This window comes from Paramisgurnus dabryanus, chromosome 7 (assembly GCF_030506205.2).
Source record: "Paramisgurnus dabryanus chromosome 7, PD_genome_1.1, whole genome shotgun sequence".
Classification (NCBI taxonomy): Eukaryota; Metazoa; Chordata; class Actinopteri; order Cypriniformes; family Cobitidae; genus Paramisgurnus; species Paramisgurnus dabryanus.
In genome coordinates, this window is record NC_133343.1 from 45,830,637 (window position 1) to 45,849,255 (window position 18,619).

Genomic DNA, 18,619 nt, shown 5'->3' on the forward strand with positions numbered 1-18,619 from the left:
GGAAATGTCAAAAAATGACAGAGAAAATTCAAAATGGCTGACTTCCTGTGGGGTTTAGAGCTTAGCTCCAAGAGACTTTTTTGTAGGTCTTGGAGTAATAGATGATCCTACCAAATTTCGTATCTGTAAGTTTTTCGTAGTGGGGGGGCTGTTCTCTTGAAATTTTGCAGGTGGCGCTATCGAGCCATTTTTACACGCCCACTTCTGACGTCTATACTACATGTAAATTTTCGCCACTTCTGACGCGTGTGCAAATTTTCATGAGTTTTCGGGTATGTTTAGGCATTCAAAAATGCGATCCATTTCGGAGAAGAAGAAGAAGAAGAAGAAGAAGAAGAAGAAGAAGAAGAATAATAAACGGAGCAAAAACAATAGGGTCCTCACACCCTGGTGTGCTCGGGCCCTAATAAACGGAGCAAAAACAATAGGGTCCTCACACCCTGGTGTGCTCGGGCCCTAATAATAATAAACGGAGCAAAAACAATAGGGTCCTCATACCCTGGTGTGCTCGGGCCCTAATTAAAACTGCAAGCAGTGATGGAAGGGCCCTCGCACGCATGTGCACCGCCACTCTATGGCCTTAGTAAAGCAATGAACCAGGGGGATTGAAATTTCAGTGGGTAAATATAGGCGGATATTCAAAGGAACTTTGAAGTGCCACACCTCCTTTGTGCAGCAGGTGGCGCTATGATTGTATTTGATTGTTGTAACATTGATGTGTTGAGGCCAGGACCCTTGTCAAACGTATGATGTCTGTGACAGGTCGGACATTGCATGCCTGAGTTACAACAGCTTTCTCATGGCGAAACATCACTCTGCGAGGCCGCCACGGACACGCCCTTCAACGAAAAGTCAAGATCTTCGCAATTTATCATCGCAAAGGGCTTAAGATCAGTCTCACCTGATATGATAATGATTTGATTAAATCTCTGAGAACAGTGAATCACAGCGTAAAACAAGGCATTTCCTGCTACCTCTAGGTGGCGCTAGGACTGAAGCTGAATATTGGCATTAAAATGTGTTCAGGCCAAGACTCTTATCAAACATGTGAAGTGTGGGGCAGATTGGACATTGTATGCCTTAGTTATAACAACTTCCTGTTTCATGGCGAAAACGCTGAACTTTGTCAGGCCGCCACGGACACACCTTCCAACGAAAAGTCAAAAGCTCCGCAATTTAACATCGCAAAGGCCTTTAGATGAGATTGACCAAATATGATGACGATCTGACAAAATCTCTAGGAGGAGTTCGTTAAAGTACGAAGCCTGGAAATTACAAAATTTGCACAGAAATCACAGCAATAATTCAAAATGGCCGACTTCCTGTGGGGTTTAGAGCTTCGCTCCAAGAGACTTTTTTGTAGGTCTTGGGGTGATATATGACCCTACCAAATTTCGTATCTGTAGGATTTTCGTAGCGGCGGGGCTGTTCTCTTGAAATTTTGCAGGTGGCGCTATCGAGCCATTTCTGCACGCCCACTTCTGGCGCCTATGCCACATGTAAATTTTTGCCACTTCTGACGTGTGTGCAACGTTTTATGACTTTTTGAGCTTGTTTAGCCTGTCAAAATGCGATTCAGATAGCGATACTTTGCCAGGCCGCCACGGACACGCCCTTTAATGAAAAGTCAAGGTCGTTGCTTTTTATCATCACACAAGGTCTTGAGATTACACTGGTGAAATATGATGTTGATATGGTTAAATACCTAAGAGCAGTAAGTCACAGCGTCAAACATGGTATTTCCTGCTGCCTCTAGGTGGCGCTATGAGTGTTACTGAATTATGCCATGTTGATGTGTTCAGGCCTGGACCCTTATCAAACGTGTGAAGTCAGGGGCAGATCGGACAATGTATGCCTGAATTACATCAGCTTCCTGTTTCATGGCGAAACATTACACTTTGCCAGGCCGCCACGGACACGCCCTCCAATGAAAAGTCAAAAGCTCCGCAATTTAGCATCGCAAAGGCCTTAAGATGATACTGACCAAATATGATGATGATCGGATTAAATCTCTAGGAGGAGTTCGTTAAAGTACGACGCTTGGAAATGTCAAAAAATGACAGAGAAAATTCAAAATGGCTGACTTCCTGTGGGGTTTAGAGCTTAGCTCCAAGAGACTTTTTTGTAGGTCTTGGAGTAATAGATGATCCTACCAAATTTCGTATCTGTAAGTTTTTCGTAGTGGGGGGGCTGTTCTCTTGAAATTTTGCAGGTGGCGCTATCAAGCCATTTTTACACGCCCACTTCTGACGCCTATACTACATGTAAATTTTCGCCACTTCTGACGCGTGTGCAAATTTTCATGAGTTTTCGGGTATGTTTAAGCCCTCAAAAATGCGATCCATTTCGGAGAAGAAGAAGAAGAAGAAGAAGAAGAAGAAGAAGAAGAAGAAGAATTAAAACTGCAAGCAGTGATGGAAGGGCCCTCGCACGCATGTGCACCGCCACTCTATGGCCTTAGTAAAGCAATGAACCAGGGGGATTGAAATTTCAGTGGGTAAATATAGGCGGATATTCAAAGGAACTTTGAAGTGCTACACCTCCTTTGTGCAGCAGGTGGCGCTATGATTGTATTTGATTGTTGTAACATTGATGTGTTGAGGCCAGGACCCTTGTCAAACGTATGATGTCTGTGACAGGTCGGACATTGCATGCCTGAGTTACAACAGCTTTCTCATGGAGAAACATCACTCTTTGCGAGGCCGCCACGGACACACCCTTCAACGAAAAGTCAAGATCTTCGCAATTTATCATCGCAAAGGGCTTAAGATCAGTCTCACTTGATATGATAATGATTTGATTAAATCTCTGAGAACAGTGAATCACAGCGTAAAACAAGGCATTTACTGCTACCTCTAGGTGGCGCTAGGACTGAAGCTGAATATTGGCATTAAAATGTGTTCAGGCCAAGACTCTTATCAAACATGTGAAGTGTGGGGCAGATTGGACATTGTATGCCTTAGTTATAACAACTTCCTGTTTCATGGCGAAAACGCTGAACTTTGTCAGGCCGCCACGGACACACCTTCCAACGAAAAGTCAAAAGCTCCGCAATTTAACATCGCAAAGGCGTTTAGATGAGATTGACCAAATATGATGACGATCTGACAAAATCTCTAGGAGGAGTTCGTTAAAGTACGAAGCCTGGAAATGACAAAATTTGCACAGAAATCACAGCAAAAATTAAAAATGGCTGACTTCCTGTGAGGTTTAGAGCTTCGCTCCAAGAGACTTTTTTGTAGGTCTTGGGGTGATATATGACCCTACCAATTTTCGTTTCTGTAGGATTTTCGTAGCGGCGGGGCTGTTCTCTTGAAATTTTGCAGGTGGCGCTATCGAGCCATTTCTGCACGCCCACTTCTGGCGCCTATGCCACATGTAAATTTTTGCCACTTCTGACGTGTGTGCAACGTTTTATGACTTTTTGAGCTTGTTTAGCCTGTCAAAATGCGATTCATTTAGCGATACTTTGCCAGGCCGCCACGGACACGCCCTTTAATGAAAAGTCAAGGTCGTTGCTTTTTATCATCACACAAGGTCTTGAGATTACACTGGTGAAATATGATGTTGAAAATGGTTAAATACCTAAGAGCAGTAAGTCACAGCGTCAAACATGGTATTTCCTGCTGCCTCTAGGTGGCGCTATGTGTGTTACTGAATTATGCCATGTTGATGTGTTCAGGCCTGGACCCTTATCAAACGTGTGAAGTCAGGGGCAGATCGGACAATGTATGCCTGAATTACATCAGCTTCCTGTTTCATGGCGAAACATTACACTTTGCCAGGCCGCCACGGACACGCCCTCCAATGAAAAGTCAAAAGCTCCGCAATTTAGCATCGCAAAGGCCTTTAGATGATACTGACCAAATATGATGATGATCGGATTAAATCTCTAGGAGGAGTTCGTTAAAGTACGACGCTTGGAAATGTCAAAAAATGACAGAGAAAATTCAAAATGGCTGACTTCCTGTGGGGTTTACAGCTTAGCTCCAAGAGACTTTTTTGTAGGTCTTGGAGTAATAGATGATCCTACCAAATTTCGTATCTGTAAGTTTTTCGTAGTGGGGGGGCTGTTCTCTTGAAATTTTGCAGGTGGCGCTATCGAGCCATTTTTACACGCCCACTTCTGACGCCTATACTACATGTAAATTTTCGCCACTTCTGACGCGTGTGCAAATTTTCATGAGTTTTCGGGTATGTTTAGGCCCTCAAAAATGCGATCCATTTCGGAGAAGAAGAAGAAGAAGAAGAAGAAGAAGAAGAAGAAGAAGAATAATAAACGGAGCAAAAACAATAGGGTCCTCACACCCTGGTGTGCTCGGGCCCTAATTAAAACTGCAAGCAGTGATGGAAGGGCCCTCGCACGCATGTGCACCGCCACTCTATGGCCTTAGTAAAGCAATGAAACAGGGGATTGAAATTTCAGTGGGTAAATATAAGCGGATATTCAAAGGAACTTTGAAGTGCCACACCTCCTTTGTGCAGCAGGTGGCGCTATGATTGTATTTGATTGTTGTAACATTGTTGTGTTGAGGCCAGGACCCTTGTCAAACGTATGATGTCTGTGACAGGTCGGACATTGCATGCCTGAGTTACAACAGCTTTCTCATGGAGAAACATCACTCTTTGCGAGGCCGCCACGGACACACCCTTCAACGAAAAGTCAAGATCTTCGCAATTTATCATTGCAAAGGGCTTAAGATCAGTCTCACCTGATATGACAATGATTTGATTAAATCTCTGAGAACAGTGAATCACAGCGTAAAACAAGGCATTTACTGCTACCTCTAGGTGGCGCTAGGACTGAAGCTGAATATTGGCATTGAAATGTGTTCAGGCCAAGACTCTTATTAAACGTGTGAAGTGTGGGGTAGATTTGACATTGTTTGCCTTAGTTATAACAACTTCCGGTTTCATGGCGAAAACGCTGAACTTTGTCAGGCCGCCACGGACACACCTTCCAACGAAAAGTCAAAAGCTCCGCAATTTAACATCGCAAAGGCCTTAAGATGAGATTGACCAAATATGATGACGATCTGACAAAATCTCTATGAGGAGTTCGTTAAAGTACGAAGCCTGGAAATGACAAAATTTGCACAGAAATCACTGCAAAAATTAAAAATGGCTGACTTCCTGTGAGGTTTAGAGCTTCGCTCCAAGAGACTTTTTTGTAGGTCTTGGGGTGATATATGACCCTACCAAATTTCGTTTCTGTAGGATTTTCGTAGCGGCGGGGCTGTTCTCTTGAAATTTTGCAGGTGGCGCTATCGAGCCATTTCTGCACGCCCTCTTCTGGCGCCTATGCCACATGTTAATTTTTGCCAATTCTGACGTGTGTGCAACGTTTTATGACTTTTTGAGGTTGTTTAGCCTGTCAAAATGCGATTCAATTAGCGATACTTTGCCAGGCCGCCACGGACACGCCCTTTAATGAAAAGTCAAGGTCGTTGCTTTTTATCATCACACAAGGTCTTGAGATTACACTGGTGAAATATGATGTTGATATGGTTAAATACCTAGGAGCAGTAAGTCACAGCGTCAAACATGGTATTTCCTGCTGCCTCTAGGTGGCGCTATGATTGTTACTGAATTATGCCATGTTGATGTGTTCAGGCCTGGACCCTTATCAAACATGTGAAATCAGGGGCAGATCGGACAATGTATGCCTGAATTACATCAGCTTCCTGTTTCATGGCGAAACATTACACTTTGCCAGGCCGCCACGGACACGCCCTCCAATGAAAAGTCAAAAGCTCCGCAATTTAGCATTGCAAAGGCCTTTAGATGATACTGACCAAATATGATGATGATCGGATTAAATCTCTAGGAGGAGTTCGTTAAAGTACGACGCTTGGAAATGTCAAAAAATGACAGAGAAAATTCAAAATGGCTGACTTCCTGTGGGGTTTAGAGCTTAGCTCCAAGAGACTTTTTTGTAGGTCTTGGAGTAATAGATGATCCTACCAAATTTCGTATCTGTAAGTTTTTCGTAGTGGGGGGGCTGTTCTCTTGAAATTTTGCAGGTGGCGCTATCGAGCCATTTTTACACGCCCACTTCTGACGCCTATACTACATGTAAATTTTCGCCAGTTCTGACGCGTGTGCAAATTTTCATGAGTTTTCAGGTATGTTTAGGCCCTCAAAAATGCGATCCATTTCGGAGAAGAAGAAGAAGAAGAAGAAGAAGAATAATAAACGGAGCAAAAACAATAGGGTCCTCACACCCTGGTGTGCTCGGGCCCTAATAAACGGAGCAAAAACAATAGGGTCCTCACACCCTGGTGTGCTCGGGCCCTAATAATAAACGGAGCAAAAACAATAGGGTCCTCACACCCTGGTGTGCTCGGGCCCTAATAATAATAAACGGAGCAAAAACAATAGGGTCCTCACACCCCGGTGTGCTCGGGCCCTAATAATAATAATAATAAACGGAGCAAAAACAATAGGGTCCTCACACCCCGGTGTGCTCGGGCCCTAATAATAATCCGAGCAAAAACAATAGGGCTTTGCACCATTTGGTGCAGGCCATTCTGGCCTGCTCCTCGGTGCTCGGGCCCTAATAAATCCGAGCAAAAACAATAGGGCTTCGCACCTTTCAGTGCAGGCCATTCTGGCCTGCTCCTCGGTGCTCAGGCCCTAATAAAAATAATAAATCCGAGCAAAAAGAATAGGGCTTCGCACCTACGGTGCAGGCCATTCTGGCCTGCTCCTCGGTGCTCGGGCCCTAATAAATACATTTGAAATCTGCAGAGCCGGCGTCAGACCATAACTAACAGGGGGGCACTTGGCTTCCAACGGGGGGGCACGCAATAGCAACAATAACTTGCAAAAACAAGACATTAAAACAACAAATACAGTGCAAGCACACACTCATACAACTGGTACAGACTGTCAGCTCATTTCCCGTATAAAGTGCAAAAGACCACAAACTATGCGCAAAACTATTGAACTTCGACCGCGGCGTGAGCGCAAGCTGAGCTCCGCTGCGCTCGCGCTTTGCTTAATGCAACAACAAACCACCCTCGCGTGGCGCAAGCCATTGAAATGAATGGGTTTCATAGCGCACCGCACACCGCGTCTTAGCTTTAAAAAAGCCGCTTTACCATAATCACGTCGTAATGCTGTTAACGGTCTATAGCCACACTTCACATTTAAGCTTACGTAATTTAAAATCAAATGGTAACTTACCTTTAAAATAGCTGAAGGCGGCGTGTGCGAACATTAAACTTCCTTAAAACAGTGTCCTGTAGATTTGTAAATTCCACCTCAACCTCTAATCTCTGAGTTTGAGCCAGTCTGTGTTTGCATGAAGTCAGATGAAGCAGGTGGTGCTGGTTCGTTCTAAATGTTCTAATATCCAGATTTTACACGATCCATAAAATGCCGCGAAAAAACACGTTGCTAGTATCAAGTCACAAATATGCTAAAGACTTAAGACGGGTGAGACGCGGCAATACATCCACTCAGAGAAACTGGTCTATTTTAATTAAAGAAAACGTATATCAACTATATTTTCCTCATTTGATTACATTACAAGTCATGAAACATTCAATGTTTTATTTATTTAAATTATTCTTGATATATATTAAATTAATAAAAAACTTTGTAGGGGGGGCACAACAACCTGTTTAGGGGGGGCACTGCCCGCGAATGCCCCCCCTTGACGCCGGCCCTGGAAATCTGCATAAAGGCAATATACACACAAATGTGGTAGCATATTTTTTTTTATATTTATTTTGACAAAATGATCTATTTACAAAAATTGACAATATATTTTTAAACAGATATTTTGTTGCTGGCAGGTGGAAATGTTGTAATAGAATAAGACTTAATATTTGGAGAAGGGTTTGCAGACAATATTGTCAGTCCTACAAATGCAATAAAGGCAATGGAAGCTCCTTTGTACAGTGTCATCACCTTGTCATCATCAACCTGGAAAAAAGCCACCCTGTTAGTTACAGTGCATTATCATGAAAAAAATATGCATTAATTGCAATCTTGCATATCCAAGGAACACAGAATTATTTGATGGCTCTGCTGTGCCTGTGCAAATAGGGGTATATTGATCCGCATTTAACCAATCCCAGTGAGCATGCGCAAACACGCACGCAGGCACACACGCGCACACACTCCTCTTTTTTTCTAGGCGGTTCCAATCTGTTCTGTGTATTCAACTTTTTTTACAGTCTATCGTATTCATTCATCCAGATCATCCAGTCAAAAGGCTTTTTCGACTTCATACGGCGCCAAAAGAACTGACAGGTCGATGACGTCAAAGTATCGTGAAAGCGATTCGAGGAGTCTGCTTTCAAATCGCTCTCGCGGAACTTTGACGTTGTACGTCTGTCAGTTGATCTGGTTTAATGTGATTCGGGCTCTTTATCCGTTGCAACTTGCTGAGGTAAATTTAAGACTAAATAAGACGAGAAAGTTGAACCTTGCTTATTAAATGGATAAAAGAAAACAATGTAAGAGTTGGTTTGGATAAATATGCTAAGGACAATAAATGTTAAGTGACCCAAAGACGGTTGGTCTTGTGGACAACGAGGAACAAACCGCCTAAAGGCGGTTGGAAAGTGTTTCTAGCACAAATACTCAACGTGAACGGTAAGTGAATTTTATTTAATTCGTTTGCTTTAACTTTTATAGGTTTTAAGTCGCCTCATGGTAAACATGTTTATTTGATAAGTCATGTTTAACATGCTACGCAGGCTGCTGTTTTTAAATGTTGAGCTAACATAAATGGGAAATATAACAAAACGCGCCTCCCGACTTAAACTGAACTCAGACCAGCGCTTGCACAGCCGTCTGATAGGACCGATCTCCGAATTGATACAGGTTATAAAACAACAACTTGTGAGTAAAGTTGTAAAAAAACAATGTCGTTTGATAGCAACAATATCTACAACAATGTATTTTTGAGGTGATTCCTTACTGACAGGAAAGCTCATCTGACAGAAATAGGTTTAAGTTAATCAGGTAACTTATTTTTAACAAATACATTTCCTTTATTAAAATGTACGAAAGGAAAGTCTATAAAATATTTGTATGCTTTCATTTATGTTATTATTTTATACTCTGCAAGATACTGTTGTATAATCACTTTTGCTTTACTTCAATACAGAGAGCCTTGGGTATAAAAAGGCAGAGTACCAGTGGTTAAAGACACACAAAATGTGGACATCAAAACAAATGGTATGTTATGCTATAATTGAGAGATATTGTCCTTCAAATTAAATATTTAATACATTTCCGTTGTCATGCTCTCATTTTGTCTCTTTTCTTATATCTTTTCATATATTACTCTCATGTGTCCTCTGTCCTTTTAAATGTGCTTTGGTGTTTTGTAAAGCTACATTTGCTCATGAGGAAGATGATAACGAAGAGGATGAGACTCCTTCAAACCATAAGGTGAATATGCAACCCGGTATCACCCCAAATTAGGTACGTTTACATGCAACCAAATAATCCGTTTGTAATCATATTGATGGCTCAATCGTATTGTAAAGTCGTCATGTAAACACCTTAACCCAGGGGTTCCCAAACTTTTTTTCCTGCGCACCCCCTTCTATGTCCCAACCATGTTGGCGCACCCCCAATCCCCATTTAAAAAAAAATCCAAAAAAGCTTTGTTTTCTCACCATAAATACTCATGTTTAATCATGCGCAAATAACCAAGGGCCGGTTGCACTAGCCGGACGTTAAGAAGTTGGGTGTAATAGTCCTACGTCGGGCTTAGCTACATCCAACATTGTGAAAAATATTTACGCCTATTGCACCATCTGAAACTACGCTCAGCGTAGATGATGCGCGCCCCCGTGTATGCGTTTAACCACTGTGATATTTAGACGCCATTCGAGTTTACTATGGTAAAAAACGTACACTTACTGCCGTCAGCTAATAGATGACATATGAGAGGTTTCCTCATGTTTACCAGTGCGTCACGTGCAGACCCATCAAACACATTGACGAAAGCCTTTACTGTTCGCACAAAAGGTGTATAATAGTTTGCAGATTCATTATAACAGCTCAAGTTTCAAACAAAATTAAATGAAAGCTTTTAATAAGTTCTCTACAGTAAGTATTTATGTATTTTATTATATAATTCATTGGCGGTCTCTTTACCATGCTTGAAAACACATTGCTCGCTGTGCCCGTCTCGTCACATTTCATTATTTCTATTTTTGCCATAAAAAAGTCTCTCTCTCTTGGTCCCTCTCCTCCTTCGTGACTAACAACTTTATCATAAGACGTCCCACATGACAGTTTCCCTGATTTCAGTCAGTTAAGCATATTTATAATATATATGGAATGAATGAAACGAGTTGGCACGCATAGCGGCTGCAGTGCATAACAGAAGAGCAGTGCGTAGAAAAAGACAGCAGCTGTCTTCTACGTTTCTATCAAAAACTAATAAATTATAGTTTTTTATTTAAAATAAAAGCGATCACAAAGGAAATGTTTACTGTTCATTTTTTTATTTATTTATTGTATGGAAAAATCCCACTTAAAGAAACAGACCGCCATTACATTTTTCCTCTCGCGCACCCCCTGGTGGCAGCTCGCGTACCCCTGGGGGTGCGCGTACCACACTTTGGGAATCCCTGCCTTAACCAATATGATTGAGGACGATCGGAAGCAAATTTGGATCGTATTGAAGTGGTGTACTCCGATCTGTGATCCGATCAGCAGGAGAAAAGTATGCATGTAAACGCGTGAATCATAGTATTTTCTAAATCAGATGCAAAAATACATTGTGCACATGCGCTGAACATTTGTGCTTCAAGTTCACGTATTATATTTACCTCTTATATCACATGATTCTCGTCAAAGAAACACACAACAACAAGGTAATGCATCACGTAACGTTAATGGGGTCACACGCTGTGCACGCAATGTACTAAATTCTGCAGCGTTTATGTGTACTTTTAAAACATTAGGCTACTTAAAGTAATTAATATAGCGTTGTGCATTTTAAAAAGTGTGTTTTCATTACCTATATCTGAAAACTTCTTAAGAACAACTTTCTAACTCAGTTTTAACTTTTATCCAGAGATAAAGCGTGAACTCGACGAGAGATGCTGTCCGCAGCGTAGCGTTGCCAAGTCCTCTGCTTTTTTTCGAGTTTAGATTTGGGCTACTGTTTAAACTGTTTCCAGCAGTTGTTTTTTCTGCGGGTTAAAGATTAAATTATTTCATTGCTTAGTTCTTGGTATTTGGGCTGTGAAGTCATTGGGCTTTTGGGCTAGTTTTGAACATCCATTCGGATGGTTTTGATATGCGAGTCTGGCAACCCTGGCGGTGTGCTTGTGCAGACTGTCGGTTCGGATTCTATATAATGTACATGTAAACGAACATTTAAATCAGATTGCAGTGTTTAGGGTGCATGTGTTACACTTTTAAGAAGGAAGCGAAGTCCATTCTCGATGCAACACATTTATTTCTGTAAAAATACAGGAAAAAACACATTAAATAAGGAGCACTCTCCGTCTCACGTGTACTGAAGCTTCTGCAGTGATACTTACACACTGCTTCTATGAGCCTCATCGAGTGATTCAGTATATCATAAGCAATAACATGTCACAGAGTGCAAACACCTGAATATATACATAGCACCGAACACATTCCCTCTAATGTCATAGTCAATTCACTTCACACCACATATTACATGTGCTCACTCATTATAATTATTATTGCTACTGTATAAAACTAACACACTCTGCCCTCACAATCATAATGCCAATATGTAAGGTTATTATAACAAAACACCTTTAAAGTCTCACAAGAACGCTCTAAACATAAAAACAGGTGAGTAATACATAAATTCCATAGTCATAGCCATGACCGGGTGATTCTCACGAAACCATTGAAACACCACGGCACTAAGGATTTTAGCTATAAAATGTGTAATATAGTAATATTAAAAAGCATCAGAATTAACACAATACTGTGTTCTACCTTGCACAATGTGTGATTTTAACATAAGAATTTATAATTTGTCAATTTTATCTAATTTTCTGCTTAAATTCTCATTACCGCAATGCGTCCGGCTATGTTTGAACATGCGTTATGTTGTAATTTAAACAAATTAACACAAAAATATTTAGAAAAAAAATAAATGGATGTTTTTCTAGACTACTTTAGATGACAGAAAAATAATTTACTGAATATTCATGTATAATAATAATGAAGAAAAATTAGGAAAATGTTGTGTCCATGCCTGATGTTCTCATCCTCCGCAACACTTTTTGAGAACAGTTTAAGCACACATACATAATTTTAATAAAGTTTGATTTTGAGTGACCAAGCACATGGACCAGTTACTTCAAGATGGCTACCAGGTAAGATCATCTCTTTATATCTTTCCAGTTAAATTTGAAATATTCTCTTGTCAGAATGCTTACACGACATTTTGATTATCATTACCGAAACAGGTAGTTTTCTACATTTGGGAATTTTGTAATTTACAATTTTTTCATGAAAATGTTCTTTATTAAAGTCTAATTATATGCACTGAATAAAAAATGAGCAAAGCCTTCATGGCTTCTCTATTTTTAGCCAATCATACTGGGGTACCTCATCCTCCGCAACACCATTCTCATATACCGCAATTATTTAATAGCAGTTGCGGTAAAGAGAACTTCTGTTTCGGACATGAGAATTTAAGCATATTGTTTATTACTTTTAAATATCTCTTATGAATTTAATACAAATTTAAAATGTAATAACTGTTGATATTTTGCTTTATGATGCTTCATTGTAGACAGTCAGCAAGTGAGAAAAAAGCTTAAGCAAAGGCCAGGTTGACAAAGTTCAGGGAGAAACTTTACAACAACCCAGAATGGCTCGAGGAGTACAGAAGGAAGGAGAGAGCGAGGTAAGGTTTGGAGATATTACTAGCAGGTGTATTTAGCAAAAAACACACTACAGTGTTAGGAAATGTACATGACACACACACAACGCAACTATAAGTCTATAATATATTATGATGTGTACATAAATTTTTTTCTTCCAATGTTGTGAGACATGATAATTTAATGTAATGCTTTCTTTCCACTTTCAGGTATCAAAAACAACCTAGCGATGGCACGCCACGCGTCTAGGCGCTGCAACAGCAGTTGGTTCACAAGATCCACAAAGTTGGATCCCAGATTGCCATGGGGGCGAGGGACAAAGGGAGACTACCTCCTTTCTGCGCAGTGCGTGAGTCACAGACACCAGAGAGGATGGCCTAAAAGCGTCCGGCGCTGTGACAGAAAGCGGGTTGCTGCGCAATTCATTAGGACTGTGCGTTAACCCTTTCCGCCTCTGCTGTCTTCGCAGCATGTGGGTCGTGTTCGAGAGTGGGGGGGGGGGGGCGTGTTGTAGACGCTTATGTGAGGACGGGCCCTGGGGCGAGAAACACAAAACCAACTGAGGAGAAAAATGCTCTGTTTTTGAGCGGCTTCGTTCCGGACGGCAGTCCCCCAGGACCCAGTTTCTTGCATCATATACTCGAGGATTTGTGCCAGGGACTCTTGTGATGCACCACCGGTTCTGGTCCATTAGACACAGGGTGGTGAGGTAGGAAGTGGCTCATAGCCTTCCTAGCTCTTCACCGCTTCCGAGAAATGCTCCGTGATTGTGCCCACCGTGTCACCAAACAGGCCGGATGGAGAAACAGGCGTGACTGTGCATGGCCACCATGAGTGGTCTTCGTGGCCCTTAGCGTGAAATCCGTAACCATTCTCAGATCCCTGAAGGTATTTAGATCCGTGCTGCCCTCATCCAGAGCCTTAAGCACCTGCGCCTAAAAGATCTGTAGGACCGCCATAGTGTGCAATGCAGACAGAGCCTCTCTCGGCGCGGGTATGCTTTTTCGGACAGGTGTGCTGTCATGAGGCTTCACTACCCTCAAAGCTGCGCCACACCATCCAAGGAAGTGGACAAGGGGCAGAGGTGAGCAGCCACAGCGTCCTTGATGGGGGGAATACACAGGTAGCCTACCTAAGAAAAAGAATGGGGGGAGGGGTAGCCCACGCTTTGGTGACTTTCCTCCGAGCATCAGCGGGGCGGCCTGAGTGAAGAAAACAAAAGTCAAGCTTGCTTCTCTGGGGTTCTTGTGGGGTGCTCCACTCAATCTCCAAGTCCTGCACGGCTTTGAAGAGAATGCGCACCAGTTCCTTTTAGAAGGATGGCTGTGTGTCTGATGCACCACGTGGAGCCTTGTCCCAGTCTCCATCCAACGCTGTCAGAGACATCTCATCTTCCTCCGCCGGAAACCCAAAGGAAACAGACCTGGCGGCTCCCGGTTCAGGACACAGGCTCTCGGCGACAAACTGAACCGGTTGAGCGAGGGGAGGACGACCACCAGCGGCTCTTTGCCGGCAGTGGGACACTGCAGTAAGAAACCTCCAAGGGCGATGTTGAGCCGGGTCCTGAGCACCTTCATCGGGAGATCCTCACAATAAGGGACACCCTGAGCCAACAATTGCCGCCTTTGGGTGGAGCACACAGAGCTCGTGTGAATTGGGTGGGTCGATCAGACCTCCGCACCACAAGCAGATTTGCGACATCCCGGAACACAGAGAGGGCTGCTTACATTTCAACCTGAATTCAATTTTGCTGCCTATGAAGTCTGTCCTAAAGCATTTCTCGGAGCTGCCATTATGCAGCCAAAGTCATTGTCTCATAAGGCAGCGAGGGAAAAAGTCAGCTGTCTAAACTTTCGGATACAGCCTCTCTCTCTCTCTCTCTCTCTCTCTCTCTCTCTCTCTCTCTCTCTCTCTCTCTCTCTCTCTCTCTCTCCCTCTCTCTCTCTCTCTCTCTAATCGAAACAGATACAGAATGGTAAAAGGTCAGAAGACCAAATCATATCCAGCAAGGAAATATTTTTCATCTTATTTACACAAATGTTTTGTGATATCCAGCTGACATTAGCTGGCCATTTCTCAATCCGATGGCTGCAGCCTTCAGAGCTCGCATTTGTAGGCAGCATATGTCATCAAGACCATCTTATTTCAGTATGTTAAATGCATAAATGGGGACTTAAATATGACACAAAGGAATATTAATATAAGCCTTCCTGTTCTCATGTTTTTTCTTTAATATTTTTTTCAAAGACTACACAATAAAACAGTTTTGAACTTGAACGCATGATGCTGTAAATATTATCAGACTTTCTACTTTAAAATTTGTTTTTAACAAAATCTCAGGCTAGTATACGTATTCTCATTACCGAATTAATTAACCTCATTTCCGAAACCTATGTATCATTACCGCAACAGATGCTTATTAAATGTTAATTTCATTAATAGAAGCATAATACTTTGATTTTAAATGCATGTGCAGAATCTCCAAATTATGTTCTTTCAGGTTTGTCATGTCATTTTGAAAATGTGTCAGGTTTCTTCGAAATATATAAAAAAAATAGTTGTAAATTGTGGAAGGTGTTGCGGTATATGAGCTAAATAAAACAAAATAAAAAAAATGTTACATTTAAAATAAATATTATTTCAGAATTTCAATTTACTGTGCATGACTATTAATAATCAATTTTTAAAAATGTGAAAATATATTAGCTTTTCTAACAGTGTTGATGTTTTCTGACTATTGCGGTAATGAGATTTTTTAGGACTTATTTTTGAAATTATGTTACAAAAAGTGTTAAATGATAAGTAAAAGTTTTTAAATTAATGTCCCCATATACTTCAGACTTTGTTTCTAATGTCTGGTGGAAAAAAAAGTAAATTTAAGCAATTTTTACATTTTCATGCTTGACATATTTACAACCAAGTTTTCGTGAGAATCACCCGACCGCTGCACTTTGCATGCATTTTACTCTAGTATTGTTAACTATTTGTATTAATTTTTATGTATTCAGTTATATTTATATATTTTTAAATCACAGTGTAATTGTTATTCCATGTTTAAATCCCTTTTTGTAATCCTCTAAAGATAACTCAAATAATCTGACATTCAAATGAACAACTTAAATGTACTGAACCACATATTCTGTATTTTAACATGACAATCTCAATCAATGTACCACATTAAAGCATGGTAACCACAAAGTTTGACTGTGATTCTGTGAAATGCCCTTTTAAACTGAAAATATGAAGGACTATTTCTGCTCAATGTTTTAATGTCTTCACATGCAATCACAGGCCTGTTAACAACCCTGCTTTTAACCCAATACAACACTAATCCATGTTCACACACATCTATTTAACATCAATTCCCTTGTTTACCAGCCTCATCTCAGATAAATATATCCATTAACACTTATTTCGTTTATTTTAAGCACTTATTAGTCATCTTTACCCATACTGAAAGTTACAATCTTTCACAGGAGTACTTAACACTGTCGTCCGCCATTTTAGATGCAGCAATCTTAATCAGGTCCAAACTTTATACATTATCATGCCCCTGGATTAAAACTACAAATGTTTCACATCACCATATTGTTTAGCGTTAGCAGATTAATGTTTTTGTCAGCTTACCTGTAAAAATACAGGAAAAAAACACATTAAATAAGGAGCACTCTCCGTCTCACGTGTACTGAAGCTTCTGCAGTGATACTAACACACTGCTTCTATGAGCCTCATCGAGTGATTCAGTCATGTGTATGTGAGAGCGCCCCCTGCTGACAAGCCTGAGTTCAGCAAGAGCAACTACATTTAGGACAGTGCAAAATCACAATACAGCATGTCACAAACCTTAAATTGTTCACACTTAGAGATTAATACAAGTTTAAAATTTAAAGGGGGGGCAATAAGAACCTGCCTAATTGGGGGGGCAATAAGAACCTGCCTAATTTAAACACTCAGGGCTACACTCTCCCCCACAAAAATAAATGTCTCCTGACATTTCTGTAACTAAGTGCACTTTTAGAACACTTGAGCCATCCAAGGCCTCCAGTAATCCCTAGTCTGTGTTACCTGAGTTTCTGTTACATTACAGTTTCTTTGAACCAAAGACGGCTGACCCAGTGTATCATAGCTCAGTACAACAGGCTGACGTTTTAGTCTTTGGGGTCGTTTCCTTGCATTTGGACCAGAGGGTTTACCTCTAAATCACCTTTCTCAGGCCTATTAGAGCTCAAATCAGGTCTCTGAGATTGTAGTGGCACATCCTCTTCGCTTTGTAGTGGCACATCCTCTTCGCTTTGTAGTGGCACATCCTCTTCGCTTTGTAGTGGCACATCCTCTTCGCTTTGTAGTGGCACATCCTCTTTGCTTTGTAGTGGCACATCCTCTTCGTGATGCTGTACATGCTGCTGAGGCTGGAAGGGCTCTGCCATTGGATTCAACAAACTCTGTTTCTGCTGCTCCTTCCTGTTATATCTCAGATGTCCCCGGTAAGTGCCACTGTATTCATCACTGGAAGTATCACTTTGTTCTGGCAGTTGTTGTTGCTGACGTCGTGGTCTGGCTCTTTCTTTTGGGAAGCTCAGGGAGTCTTTCGGTGACTGAATCTCGGCTGGTGGCTGTTCAAGGGGTAGGGAGTCACAGGGCAGCAAAAGATTTCTGTGCACAACCCTGTCTCTTCCTCTTCCGTTCTCTGGACTGATCTCATACACCGGGCTGCCATCAGCTTTTCTCTCTTTCACCTTATAGACCTGGTCTTCCCAGTAAGACTGGATCTTTCCCGGACCCCCTCTTGGGGTGAGGTTCCTGAGGAGAACTCTGTCGCCTGGGTGAAGGTCTCTTCCCTGTATCTTTCTATCATAGAAAGCTTTTCCTCGAGCAGCTCCCTTTGAGGCAGTTTTGGCTGCAATTTGATATGCCTCTTGCATCCTTTTCCTCCAGTGACTTACATAGGCATCATAAGTATCATGGGACTCATCTTTTCCAAGACTGAATAACAGGTCAATAGGCAGGCGAGGGGAACGTCCAAAGATGAGGTAATATGGTGTGTATCCCGTGGCCTCATTCTTTGTGCAGTTGTACGCGTGGACAACTTTTGCCAGAGATTCTTTCCAGTCTTCCTTCTCCTTGTCCTCCAGGGTACGCAGCATTGACAACAGGGTGCGGTTGAACCGCTCCACCTGCCCATTACCCTGGGGGTGGTATGGTGTTGTGTGGGAGCCCTGGATGCCAGAGAGTTTCTTTAAGCTGGCCATCAATCTGTTTTCAAATTCTTTGCCCATATCGTGATGCAATCTGCTTGGGAAGTTGAACTTGAGTGCAAAGTCATTGAAGAGCTTGTCTGCTACAGTTTTCGCCGACTTATTCCTTGTTGCGTATGCTTGGGCAAACCTTGTGAAGTGGTCCATGACCACTAATATGTACTCGTATCCATGCTTGCATTTCTCCAAATGCAGGAAGTCTATCGAGACAAGCTGGAATGGGTAAGTGGTCTGGATCGGTACCAGTGGTGCACAGGTTTGCCTACTTGGCTTCTTCTTCTTAAGGCATTCACACACTCTTGTTACAAAATGCTCGACATCCTTACTCATCTGTGGCCAGTAGAACCGATCTCGAATCAATTCAAGAGTCCTTTCCACACCCAAGTGGCCCATGTCCTGATGCAGCTCTTTGAAGACCAGCGGATGGTAGGTTTTGGGAAGCAACAACTGTTCTCTACTGGTGGTTCTACGGCGCAGAACACCATCTTGGCCCACATGAATCTTCTGCCA